Source organism: Macaca nemestrina, chromosome 3, assembly GCF_043159975.1.
Source record: "Macaca nemestrina isolate mMacNem1 chromosome 3, mMacNem.hap1, whole genome shotgun sequence".
NCBI classification, from domain to species: domain Eukaryota; kingdom Metazoa; phylum Chordata; class Mammalia; order Primates; family Cercopithecidae; genus Macaca; species Macaca nemestrina.
The window spans coordinates 102,502,981-102,517,643 of NC_092127.1; the positions used below are offsets into that span (position 1 = coordinate 102,502,981).

The 14,663-nt window shown below is 35.4% G+C and overlaps 1 protein-coding gene across 10 annotated transcripts in view; it reads right to left on the reverse strand.

Annotated features, from left to right (window-relative positions):
* Window positions 1-14,663, reverse strand: part of LOC105479667 (protein tyrosine phosphatase non-receptor type 13) — a 225,357-nt gene that overhangs the window by 153,880 nt on the left and 56,814 nt on the right. The window lies entirely within an intron of this gene.

Below are 14,663 nucleotides of genomic sequence, written 5' to 3' on the forward strand. Positions count from 1 at the left end.
TCACAGGGATATATATATATAGGATAAGGATTAATAGCTCTTTAACTTTTTATGAATTATGCATTCCTTTAAGAAACTGGTGAAAGGTGTGGTTTCTCTCTCAAGGACATTGCCCATAAATATAAAGCTCTGTATAAATTCTGAAGTTTTATGGATCTACTTATAACCCATTTATAGATTCCCAAGTTAGGATTCCGATTTAGACTATAGTGTCCTGAAATTGATAGAAATCAATTCCTTTTAAAATTCCTATTAGGCATTCACAAGGTTTCTAACTACAATGAAATGTCTTGAGTCAAAGCATATATTTTGCTTGAATTTAGATTTTATCTTATTTACATTTGCTCATTATTTCACTAGCATTTCAGGCAGCTTGTTTTGTACTACCAAATATGATCAATGAGGTCTCTTAACTTTTTGTTTTAATGCTTGGCTGTATAGACGTCCAAGAGCTCACACCTAAGAGTATTAACAAAAATACATTCCCTAGACACCAGCAGGCCTCCACCTAAAAGTAAAGCTGTACTTTAGGCTCAACAAAACAGACTGATTAGAATAAACTTCATTTTGTCCCTCATCTCAAAAGTAAGTTAATACAGGTTTTAGGAAAACTGCTAGGTGAACTTGGTTACAGACTCAAGATAACAGCTATAGAAAAATCACAAAAGGCCTATGACTGAAATTCCATTATTCAATCTGAATAAGTTATACTGATATCACTCTGTCAAATGATAAGACATTGACAAAAGTTTATGCAAAAGTTTATCATACAGTATCTATACTTTCCTGAAAACAATCAGAACTGAATTTTTTTTATCAGAACTGAATCATTCTGACTTTTTAACCTCTATCTACCATCAACATGATCAGAATATGACTTATGATTAAAAAGTAAACTACTAAGAGTCATTCTTACTTTGAAGGTTAAAAATCTGCTTTTTTATGAATCTGAGACATGTCTTTAATAATGGTGTCAAAGAAGAAAAATGTGTTTGAATGCATCTTTTAATCAGTCACCACATCTTAGGTTGCACTGAAGTGGTGTTATAGACCAATGGTCCTCAAAGCCTTAACCAATCATACATCAGACTTCTGAAACTTAGTTCACAATTGTTATTGCCAAATACATTTCAATGAATCATTTCAATTAATCATCACAGCTCACAATCTTAGGTGCATGCTGTTGTATTTTACAGTCACTGTACAAGTTTTCTGTTAAAAGCCGCCTCTTAGTTATTTCATACACAGAGAACACACAATCTAGCTAGAAAAGAACTGACAAAGCAAAACAATATCTCCCTTGCCAAAAGATACCATTCAAAACCGTGAGATTTCATGTCACAGATATTATAAAACAATCTAAAATCAATTTATGTCAAATTATCAACTAAGGGGAACAAACACTAGGAGGCCAATTGGGAAGGCAATGTGCTAATAATCTGGTGTGAGATGATGATGGCCTATAAGCACAGTGGTGGCGATAGAGGTGGTGAGAAACTGCTGGAAACTGAAGATATTTTAGAGGTAGTGACAACAGAATTTCCTGACAGATTGGATGTGGAATGACAGAAAAAGAAGACTCTGGATGACATCGAAGTTTTGATCTGAGTAATTGGAAGGACAGAGTGCCATCAACAGAGATTGTCTGAAATACTGCAGGCTGCTGAGGTGGGGGTTAGGAGGTGGTGGCAGGAATTAGAACTTTGGGACCTATTACATTTAAGATATCTGTTATATATTCAAATGAGGATGTCAATTAGGCAATTTGATCTGAAATGTGAGATAAAAATCAGAATTACAGATCTATTTTGGGAGTTGCTGACCTACTGGATTCTATTTAAAGCCATGTGACTTGATGAGGTCATTAAAAAAAACAAAAAAACAAAAAAAACCACAAGAGTTAAGATAGAAAAGAAATGAAGACCAAGGGGACTGAGCCCTGGGGTACTCCAGCATGCAGACTGCTCCTTCTTGGTCTGTTTATTTTATTTTATTTTTTTTTTATTTTTCCAGATTCTTCCTCTTCTCTTGGGGACTGACGCATGTATGGTGCTGTAACTTCCCTCTAATACTTCTTTCACTCACCACTGCCAATCTCCATCCCACTATTTTAATTAATTCTACTTACTAGACTTTCTGTCCAGTTCTCCAGTACCTAAGTCCTGAATCTAAGTTAGGAAGCTGGGATTCTAACTGTCATGGCTAATTCCAGATTGTCTTTCTTTTGGAGGCAAAAGTATGATTTTGGGTGTAACTGTTACCACTTCAAATTTATAAATGATTGCGGATCACAGCTAACACAGAGGCCTGAATGCCACCTAAAAGCCTAAATGCTATGCCCTGTCCTGGCACTGTGGATTCTGGTATCCACCTAGACCAGAAAAGGGCTTGCTACATTCCTCCTCTTCATCCTTGGCTACAGACTGATGCTCTCCCCTCCTCAGCATGGGAGCACCAATCAGAAACTGCCAAAGGTGAAAGCAATTCATAATTCCTTATCACTATAAAATGAAGAGATTTATTCACTTACCAGCACAACCAAGGTCAGTAAACTGATTATTACTCAGTTAAGAACTATATATCTCTCTCCTTTTTTATTAAGTTGTATTTTGTTTTTAAGGGACACATAATCATACTTATTTATAGGGTATAGTGTAATGTTTTGGTACATATGTACAATGTGTAATGATGAAACTGTATATTTCAACTTTTATACAATATATTGTTTGCTTTTATTGAACATTTAAAGTATATCTGTATTTTAAGCACTATATATATATATATATATATATACACACACACACACACACACACACATTTTCTTCTCAACATTACAGGTCATTTGCTAATAGAGTCTAAAGTATTATTGGGGAGATAATATGTACATAAATACAAGATAGAAAGTATTAGGTATCTAAGAAAAAAAAGAGTTTGGAGGATAGCAAAATTACTTCAACTACAATAAAGAATTAATTTCTTTTTTTATATGTGGCCCTTTAGTAGGTACGACTTGACCATGGCTAAGATTAGGATTCTAAAAAGAAGAAATGGCCAAAGCAAAGGCATGTGGGTAAGGAAATTACTAAGTTTGTACAAGGAACAGCAAGAATTTTGGGCAGAGAAATGGTGAAGAGCAGTGAGAAACAGAATTACCAAGAAGGATCACACTTTTGCTTGTTAAAAATAATACACACAGGCTGGGCGCAGTAGCTCATGCCTGTAATCCCAGCACTTCGGCAGGCTGAGGTGGGTGGATCACCTGAGGTCAGGGTTCAAGACCAGCCTGGCCAACATAGAGAAACCCTGTCTCTACTAAAAAAAAAAAAAAGAAAAAAAAAAATTACCGGGTGAGGTGGAGGGTACCTGTAATCCCAGCTACTCAGGAGGCTGAGGCAGGAGAATCACTTGAACCTGAGAGGCAGAGGTTGCAGTGAGCCGAGATCACACCACTGCACTCCAGCCTGGGTGACAGAGTGAGACTCTGTCTCAAAAAAAAAAAAAAGAAAAAAGAAAAGAAAAGAAAGAAAGAAAAAAATGAGAAATTACACAAATATTTTCAAATGTGATTTTTAAATGGCTTGTAATAAAGTTAAAGCAACTGTGACAACAAACTGCTGTCAAATTCTCTAAACACACACATGACATTTAAGTACTGGACTCTTGAGAAAACATAGTGAAACCACAGAAAATATTTTTAAATAATTTTAAAGGGTTATGCAAACCTGAAAGTAAGGGAATTTAGAGTTGTGGCTAGAATCAGTCTTCAATTCACTCATCTTGTCTAACTAAAAAGAAGAAATTTAAAGCAATGTATTTAAAATCCTTCAAAAAATGCTAACAAAAGAATATTTAAAAATGGATTCTAGAAGCTTGTAATTCCATTCACTGTGTTTTTATTGTGTGCTAACTGCATTCAAGAATGCTATTATGAAAGAGTAAATCTGATATGAATTGATTCTAGTAGTCTAATGATTATAGATTTTACCAATATTCCACAGAAAAGTTGCTTAAACAGAATTTCAAGCAGCTAGAGGCAAGGTTAAGGATAAGCAGAAATTTGATACGCAAAGAAACACCTTAGAGCTTCTTTCCAATGTTCTTTTAAACTAAGATCATTTTATATTCATCCATTTTTTTTCCCTGAGGGTTCTTGCCGTTTCCTTTGGATTGTCCCCTTATTTTTCATCTTCCACATATACTATTAAAAATTAGGGAAATAATCTTAACTAGGCAACAAACATGGTAAGGAAACACTCATCAAAAGTATCAGGAAATCATTTTGAGACTTAGAACAATAATGACACCATTTTGATTGGAAAAATCCCTTTGCCTATTCAAGCACAAGAAATTAGTCTTCCCATTTTATATGTTCTGTTAGGGTGTCTGGCAAAAATGTATGCAGAGGCCACTGTTCCAAACTCTGAAGGATTTGATAAAGTCCCTCTATAATATGGAATTCTCTCAAAAATTCAGTCCATATGTTCATACAATATATACATTGTTAAATCAATAATCTGGTATAACAATGCACAAACAGAAAATAAATGATTTAGAATAGTTTCCCTATATCTTAACATTTTCTTGATAGTAAGTTTTGTGATAAATTATTTAAGGTTCACTGGAAATTGTAGTATATGCTAGAAGTAGATAACAAAATAAAGCTGTATTAATTCCTCAAAAGTTTTGTTACTACTTTAAAAAAACTTCTGTTTGTCTAATACCATACAGGATAGAATAGCAACCCCTTATTGAAAATAAAATTGCGTAAACGATTGAAATTGATATCTACAATAAGGTAAATTGATAATCATAGTCTCTTTAAAGACATTTTACATGTAAGTTTTCTTGGTATAGCTAATCATGCAACATCATTTACTAAACTCCTATGAGCCTTTGGTTCTCAGGAATTTATATTCTGGTGGTAGTTGGTCAGACCTTGCTAATCACCCAAATCCCTAAACTCACCTAGAAGATTTGGAAAGATACTGATATAGGAGTTAAAAAGGAATTATTTAGGCAGATAGTGAGAGTAAGGAAGTCCTCAGTAAGGTTTTCCTTTAATGAAAAGCAGTACCAAAATCATTTTCTTTTCTAACAGAGCAGCCTGTACAATTGAGCTGCAGACAGACAAACAAGCTGGAAGCTTGCACGGGTGAATACTGGCAGCTGTGCCAATAGGAAAATGTTACCTGGGACTAGGCATGTTCAAAATGGCGGCTCCATCTTCCCTTCTCTTTGCTAGCCACCTGTACAGCAAGTAGCAGATAATATGGTGCAGGTCAAGTGGAAAGTACATTTGCATAATAAGATTAGGACGAGGTGGCCAGACTTCACCATGCACCATGTAAACATCACACCTGGTCCAGCCAATCTGTGGGCCCTATGTAGATCAGATACCGCCTCCTCAAGCCTGCCTATAAAATTTGGTACACTCCCATTCCAGGCTAGAATTCCAATTCGGGAGTCTCTTTTTCTTCTCTCACTCTCTCTCTCTAGCAGAAAAGAAAATGTTTTTGTAACCCTGTTTTGACATATTTCTCCTAGAATAAAAGTGGTTTAAGGATACAAATTATAATTTCCCTAAAGATCAGGTACAATGCCATTATAATTATCTAATTGAAATGTTTGCAAAAATTAATTTGTTTCCCATTTTAAATCTATACCACAGGTCCACAACCTTTTTAAGTTGCTCTTCTAGAGAGAGAGAGAGAGAGACAGAGAGAGAAGAGAGAGGAGAGAGAAGAGAGAAGAGAGAGCTGTTCTCCTTTCTCTTTCTTTTGCCTATTAAAACCTCTGCTCCTAAACTCACTCCTTATGTGTGTCCCTGTCCTTAATCTTCTTGGTGCAAGTCTACGAACCTCGGGTGTTTACCCCAGAAAATGACGGCGCTTCAATATCAGAGAAACTGTCAGCTTCATTTCATTCTTTTTATAGTAGCTGACTTCAGTAATTTAGTATGTAGTCTCATTTTACTGAGAGACAGTACAGTGTAAGCCAGAATCCCTGGGTTCAAATCCCAAGTTTGATATTTAGGGTTTATACAGTGATCTTCATTCAGTAAGTTATTTAGCACCTCTGTGCCTGAATTTCCTTATTGATAAAAATCATTGTCACATCATAGATAAGGCTGCTGTGAGGATTAATGAAAAAAACAAAACCAAAACCAAAGACTTAGAACAGTTCCTGGCATACAGCAGTAAGTGCCATATAAAAGTGGTGACTATTATTATTTAATAAACCTTTTCTCAAAGATACCAGTTGTAGACTACACAGCTAAGAAAATTCACTCCTTGAATTTGTCCTCAATCACCTACTTAGCATTTTCCCCCCACAGAAGACAAAGAGCGTATCATCCATGACAAGTACTGTAGTTTCAGAATAATAGATTTAATTCTCAAACTGTTATATTCTAGATCTTTGGGAAATTTTGTTGGCATCTTTTACGTAGAAAAAAATGTGAGAAATACAAATGATTTAAGGTACAAAGTATCCCAAAATATCAATTTGTTCTTTAATTAAAATTAATTTCTTGGGGAATATCCTTTTTGTAAGTAGTCTGTTTATTACTTATTACATGGTATTCCTAGTTAGCATAGATCCTCAATTTAGAACAATTGCTTTAAGATTTGATGATCAAACCAATTAGTACTTATTGAGTAACTACATTTGTCAAATTGGTATTTTACTATACATAGTCATTAACTTTAGGTAAAACATGACTTGTTAAATGAAGACATTTATTTGAATGCACATTATCAGTACAGTATCAGCATAGTTTTAGAAATTTTTGTTTGTAATACAAGTTGCAGTATTCTAATAACATGAAATCATACAAACTTGTTACTCCAAATTGGTCTGTTTCATGAATAGGAGATAAAAGATATTTTTGTTTCTTAATGATGACATTAACCACACAAACACACACATTTTCTCTCTTTTTAAAATGACTAAACACAAGCAAGCTGCTTGCCCAAACCACAACCACTGGAATCTTGGTATGGCTACTGATCAATTAGGCTTCCAGTAGTTGTGTTTTGTTATGTACTTCCAGAACTATGCTACTTGGCAACAAAACACTAATGAAACAAGTGATATACAGACAATCTATATTAGTAAAACCAAATTGGTTATTATTAAAAGTAACAAGGCTTAAGTGATTGGACAATGTGGATAGAAGGAAGCAGGTTTCTTGCTTTCTTCTTCAGCAAGCCTACCTGGCCACCTGATTCAAGCAGCATGAAATAAATAGTAGCAGTTCCTTTCATTCTTCCTTCCTTTCTTATCATATGCTGAGGAGCTGCTCACTTTATTCCTTTGAAATACTATGTTCTTCCTCTTTGATTTCCCTTTCACTTCCACCTTTTCCACCAACTGCTTTATGCTTACCATCAATAAAAACCGTATCTCCCAAAATTACATGCCAAAATACTGAAAAAAGTTTTTGTAACTCTGTTTTCACATATTTCTTCTAGAATAAAAGTGGTTTAAGGATACAAATTATAATTTTCCTAAAGATCAGGTACAATGCCATTATAATTACCTAACTGAAATATTTGCAAGAAAAAGATTTTGTTTCCCATTTAAAATCTATGCCACACAGATCCACAACCTTTTAAAGTTGCCCTTCTGCCCTGCCTGAGAATAACTTACTAATTTAGACTTTGCTGACCACACACACGCAACTATTTTGGAGTTCCACTATCAAGAAAAGCAAAGTTTTCTTTCAACTTTCAAATACCAGAAACTCTAAATTATTCACACAGAGAATACTCTTGATCTTTATTCTCCAATCTCTTTTAGTTACGTTTGCAAGTATGATTTAAGATAAGAGTCAACTTGGCTTATTTGAATACTGAAACAAACTTATTTACAATGTCTGACTTTGGCAGTTTAAGGTAATTAAGAAACTATGCAGGCTTTCTGTTTCCTGATCCACTGAGGACTTTGTGTGAATTCTGGAGACAGAGTACAGGAATCTACACAGTATTTTGAAATAACTTCCTGGAGATTCCAATATGTGTATCAACCTACCCTACACACAAATAAAAACCACTGCTCTCATTAGGGACATTAAAATGGTATCACTAATTAAGTTGCTTCTTGACCTTGTACTTGCTCCAATTATATGTTAATTAACTGGTATTAAATATATAATAAGATGAGGTATGTATAACTTTATATCCTTTCCTGATGCTTTTTGTTTGTTTTGCAGCTTACAAAGCTGTAAGTAAGGCATTTTACAGGAGATACAGCAAGCTGGAAAGTGTTACAAGTAACTATTTTATCCAAATTATAGTTACTTCATTTTATTAGAAAGGCAGAATAACTATCAGTAATTTCAGACTACAAATGAGACCTAAATAGCTCTTCTCTATTTATAATATGGAAGCTGATTAAAGAGTACCAAATTGAGACTGCCACTGACATTTAGAAATAAATTGCCTTATCTACTGATGGGGTTCAGAACATACTGCCCCAAATTATGGCACCTTGGTATTTGAGAAAACCACAGAAGCAGGAAGGTCACTCTCTGACCTTCTCCCACCCTTTCCTCTGAACCTTCATGCAAGACGTGCCCTTTGTATACCTGGAGGAAAGAAACATCCTCATCTCTGAACACACAAGGACACAAAGAAGAATCTGATCAAAAAGGCTGTGCTAAGTTTCCCCCAGTTTATTACCATTAGATCACACTTTATTATCAAATTATACTCTCAATCCCATCCACTTCTCCATCAAACAGCGCAAAACCCCCCACAGGTTTAATTATTACTTTGGGTTTTCAATTCCAAAGGCTCTTGTGTTACATAAAACTTATATACCATAAACTTGTATGCTTTTCTCTTGTTAATCTGTCTTTTTTTACAGGGGCCTCAGCCATGAACCTAGCAATGGATAAGAAAAAGATATTTCTTTTCCCCTACACCACTTAATTAAACATTAACTTCATTTGGCTTTTTCTATCTCATTCCCAAAGTAAAACAAAGTACAAATGAACTTCCTAAGCATTTTGTTTCTTCTGTTAACACTTTCTATATTTACTTATTTATTTTTAAGAGTTGGGGTCTCACTCTGTCACCCAGGCTGGAGAGCAGTGGTGCAATCATAGCTGGCTGCATCCCCAAACTTCTGGGCTCAAGCAGTCCTCCTGCTTCTGCTTCCAAGTAGCTGTGGTAAGTGCCTGTAATCCAACACTTTCTATAAATCCAATAAATATCCATAGTGTATGAGGTGAGCACCTTTAATCTCTTACCCTGTCTGATACACAAATGCATTAGGCATATAACCAGTACCTCAAGGTCATGGAATTCATATCAATTTTTTTATTTCCCTGAAGAGTACCCAAACTTTGAGAGCAAAACTACTCTATGTATGTGTAATATTTTAGCTGCAGACTCCTAAAAGACAATTTGCTTAAAAGTGGTTTCTTTTTAAAAAAAAAACAGCTGGGCGCGGTAGCTCATGCCTGTAATCCCAGCACTTTGAGAGGCCAAGGCAGGTGGATCACGAAGTCAAGAGATCAAGACCATCCTGGCCAACATGGTAAAATCCCATCTCTACTAAAACTACAAAACTTAGCTGGGCGTGGTGGTGTGCGCTTGTAGTCCCAGCTACTTGGGAGGCTGAGGCAGGAGCTACTTGAACCTGGGAGGCAAAGGTTGCAGTGAGCCAAGATTGCGCCACTATACTCCAGTCTGGTGACACAGTGAGACTGTGTTTCAAATAAATAAATAAATAAATAAGAAATAAAAATATAACAATCATATCTTATTTGGCCATCTTGTTAAAGCAGCTATAAAAATGTTAACCATGAATGGTAAATTGTATTTAAAAACTTGATCTTATTGTTAGCTTAACAATTTTGTCAAAGCAATTTTGGAATGATGTGCTAAGTCTTTTAAAATGCTAGTATTTCTGTTGCCACCTAACAATTTCATTATAGCCTCTGTAGATTTTACAGCTGCCACATTACATTTTGCCAGACAAAATAAACTACAACAGAGATAATTACCAGTAAAAAAAAAAAAAAGTTTTAGTGAAGGACTTTTATAAAGCAGCAGGTTTTTGATTTTTTTTTTTTTTTTGCAAGTGCAGATAAAGTTTCAAAAGAGATCTTTTTTCTTCCACCTCTGCAATCTGCATAAATCTTGGGGGCGGGGGTGTAAGAGGAGCAGATACAGAATTTAAAGAATAAACTCAGTGATTTCATTTTACTTTCAAGGGCCTGAAATTTATACAAAGACAGAAACATGAATAATATCAAAGGTGACTGGCATTTATTTCATTTTTGGAGAATTGGATGAAAAGGTCAATGAAGAATAGTATATTTTTAGTTTCCAGAGGAAAAAAGATATATCTTTCCAGAGAGGAACTGGCTTTGTCTTGTGTTTACATGGAACCATGTTCGCTGTAGGTACTCATGAAAAATATTTTTCTGATCACTAATGCCATTCTCTGTTGCTACTGACATATCTCCCTCACCGCTCTCTGCCCTGCCACTTACGTTGTAAAGACATTTTCCTTCTCAAAAAGAAAAGGAGGAAGGAAGATTATTTGAATGGTAAACTATTCAATTTTTTAAAAAAATAGTATACATTTCTTATAAAAATGGTAACTATGACTGATACACATCACCCCAAGAAAGTAAAATTTTAACTTGTTACTAAATGATACAAGGTGTAAAGCTCTCTTTTAATTTCTATATTGGACAAAAGATATTGAGAAATACCTGTAAAATGTTTTCTGTAAAAACCTTAGTTACATAATCTGAATGTCTCACAGAATGTTGAGTAAAAGAAGTCAGACACCCAAGAGTTCACATTGTATGATCCTATTTTTATGATGTTCAAAACCAGTCAAACATTACCTGTGTGATATGTCATAGTAGTGATTACCCTTGGTAAACAAGAATTGACTAGGAGGGAACATGAGGGAGCCTTCCAGGTACTGAAAATACTCTGTATCTGAATCTGAGTGGTGACTGTATGAGTGTGTACATTCATAAAATTAATCAGGCTGTACAATTAAGACTAATGTTGTTTGCAATATATGTTATACCTCAACAATAATAAAACCTCTGTTAAGTATAAAAATTTAAACAATAAATATAGTGAGTAAAAGTAACATTTATCACCAAGGATAGGACTAGAGAAGATGAACTGTAGCAACTCTCCTATCTAACTGTATGGCTATTTAAATTTATAAAACGGACTGTTTAGAACATGTGAAGTCAAAATAATTTTAAATTAAAACACAGGGTATTGACTGTGTTTGTGGGGAAGGGGTTGTTTGCTACAAGCGTGTCATATACTTATTAAATAACCTACATTATTCATATTAAGCATCTTAGATACTAAATTTAACTTTGTGTTTTATAGTTTGTTTCCAGGGAACAAATGGGTAATTTCATACAGTTCAAACACTTTAACTTGAAGGACCTGTTAATTCCGGAGTTACGAATGCAGGGCAAGATGTAGCATGTCAAAGACAACTGATACACCCTCTTAATCAACAAAATTATGGCTATAGATAATAAGGAATATAATATTAAGGCACTCATTAGAATTTGATCTTTTAAAAGCTGCATACTATGTACAAAGATTTACTTTAAAACTTTTAACCCATAAAATTTTCTATATTTACTATAAAGTCTTTTTTTAAAAAAAAGGAAATCAATTTGAAGTTCATGCTTTGGCTCTCTTCTTATGATTTAATTGTGTTACTTATTCTCCTTTGTTTCTACCAGATTGGAAGTTCTACATTTCCTTTTTTATTTTGTGATTATTGCCAAAAACTTTAACGATATTTGAACTATGCAAACTCTAAGGCCAATTATAGATATTATTCTCATAAACAGATCAACCCTTAGACTGCTTTAACTCCTATCACCTACATCGGTCTCCCATATTACTGTTTTACTTATAATTTTAAATTTGAGATGATTGCTGTTGATGTTTTATACAGCCATTGATTGCTTAGATTGATCATCAAGTTGACTGATTCTTTTGCTTACTGTTCCTTCTTGAACCTTTTTCTTCCTTCTGGGTTTTATTTCCTTCTTCCTGAAATACATAAGTACTCACAGTTTTCATATGAAAATGTTTTGTTTTGACTTTAATCTTGAACCAAAGTTTAGAAAGACATCAAATTCTATCTGTACATTCCAATGCAGTGGCTATCAGCCACGTGTGGCTTTTAAGTTTTTGTTTTGTTTTGTTTTGTTTTTGAGACAGAGTCTTACTCTGTCACCCAGGCTGGAGTGTGGTGTCTCGATCTCGGCTCGCTGCAACTTCCGCCTCCCAGGTTCAAGTAATTCTCCTGCTTCAGCCTCCTGAGTAGCTGGGACTACAGGCATGCACCACCACGCCCAGCTAATTTTTGTATTTGTAGTAGATTGGGGTTTCACCACGTTGGCCAGGCTGGTCTTGAACTCCTGACATCAGGTGATCCACCCACCTTGGCTTCCAAAAGTGCAGGGATTACAGGTGTGAGCCACTACGCCTGGTCACTTTTAAAAATTTGAAATGTGGCTTCTGAAACTGAGGAATTGAGTTTTTAATTTATTTAAAATTTAATTTTCAGATGAATACTTAATCAGATATTAGAAAACTTCTAAGTATGATTATAACAATTTAGGCATGTAAATTACTTTTTCATCTGTATATTTTATGAAATATATATATTTTTGATAAAATTTAGAGTCTGAATTGGCATATGCTATGACTGTTAGATTTTGATGATGACTTAGTACAAATAAAGTGTACAACATCTTACTAATACTTTTTCATACCAGTTACATATGAAAATGATATTTTTAATATATTGGATTAAATAAAACATAGAAATTAATTTCATCTATCTCTTTTCATCCTTCTAATGCAGGTCATGGAGAACATTAAATTATATACGATGTTTATGATATTTCTATTAGAAAATGTTATTGTAAATTGTTATAGTGATATTTTCTTTTTTCTTAAAATAATTATGATGTATCCTCACAGCAGTTTTAAGATTTTATTTCTTAGTGAAATTAAGCAGTTTTAAGAATTTATTTAATTCTACCAAATTCTGACCTTATTTTTACTGTTCAGTCTGCTCTTAAGCTAATTCTTTTTTCTTTGTAGATAATTCAGCTTTCTTTTTCTCTCTGACTGCTTTAAAAACCTTCTGCTTGTTTATGGTGTCCTATATTTCCAATCCCATTAATCTATGTGTAGAATTTTAAAAAAAATTTTGACTGTGACTTAAGCTTCTAGAATTTGAAGATCTATATATTTTATCAGCTCTCAAAAATTATCAACTATTATATCTTCATTAATTGTTCTGTTTCCTATCCTCTTGGTTTTCCTTCTGGAACTCAGAGGTATGCTGGACCTTCTCATTCAATGCCCCATAAACCTGAACTCTCTCCTATTTTTAGTATTAGGGTGATCTCTTCAGCCCTATTTTCTAGTTTACTAATTTTGTCTTTGAAAAGAAAATAGAAGTTTTAAAAAATAACCAGGAAGAAGAAGACAGAGCAAGATGGCCAAATAGAACCCTGAGCAATAATCCCCCATCAGGAACAGTAAATTGAACCATCACCCATGCGAGAAAGCACCTTCATAAGAACAAAAAAGTGAGGTGAGTGATAAAAGTACCTATGTTCAAACCAGGCACTTTTTATCAAGGAAAGAGGCACTCAAGAGTGTAGGAGAGACAGTCTTGCATTGACTACACCAATTCCAGGCAGTCCAGTGAGGAGACAGTCTATGTGCTTGGAGGAGACAGTGAAGTCAGTGGAGGACTTTACAATGGAGCTTAGTGCTGCTCTGTCACAGCAAAACACAACACAGGTAGGAATTCTGTCAATGCCTATGAGGGAGCATTCAGACCACCAGTGGGCTAGAGGGGAATCCCCAACTCCAGTGAGAAGAACCCAGTTTCAGGCCAGTGGGGCTTTACTACCAGCTGACTAAAGTGGCCTGGATCACAGAATAAATTTGAGTGGCAGTCAGACCACAAGGACTGCAGTCCTAGGGCAAACCCTGGTACTGCACTAGTCTCAGAGGCAGTGGACTTGGGATGCAACCCAGTGCAAAACCAACTGTGGCAACTAAGGGAGTGCCTGTATCACTCCTCTCCAACTCCAGGCAGTGCAGCTCTTGGGGAGACACCTTCCATGTGGAGGATGGAGTGGGAAGAGCACAGAGGACTTTGTCTCACAACTTGGGCACCAACTTAGCAGATTCCTGAAGCCCCCAATTCCAAGCCTTTGCTCCTAGATGGTGTTTCTAGACCCATTCTGGGCCAGAAGAAAATGCACTGTCCTGACGGAACAGACTCAGTCCCAGTCAGATTCACCACCTGCTGACTAAAGTGGTCATGGTCCTTGAATAAACATCATCAGCAGCTAGGCAGTAGTGGCCATGTGTCTTGGGTGAACCCCAGTACTGTGCTGGTCTGCAAGCCTTCAGGTGAGACTCTGCAGTGTCAGCTGTGGTGATCACAGGAAAGTCTATGTCACCTCTCCCTCCACTCCAGGCAGCCTAGTACAGAGAGAGGTTCCTTCTGACTGGGGAAAAGAGAGAAAAGAGAGCAAGCGGCTGTGCCTCCTAATCTAGGGAATCTTCCTTATCTTATCCAAGTTTACCAAGGCAGCGTATTTAGCGGTCTGCAAGAGT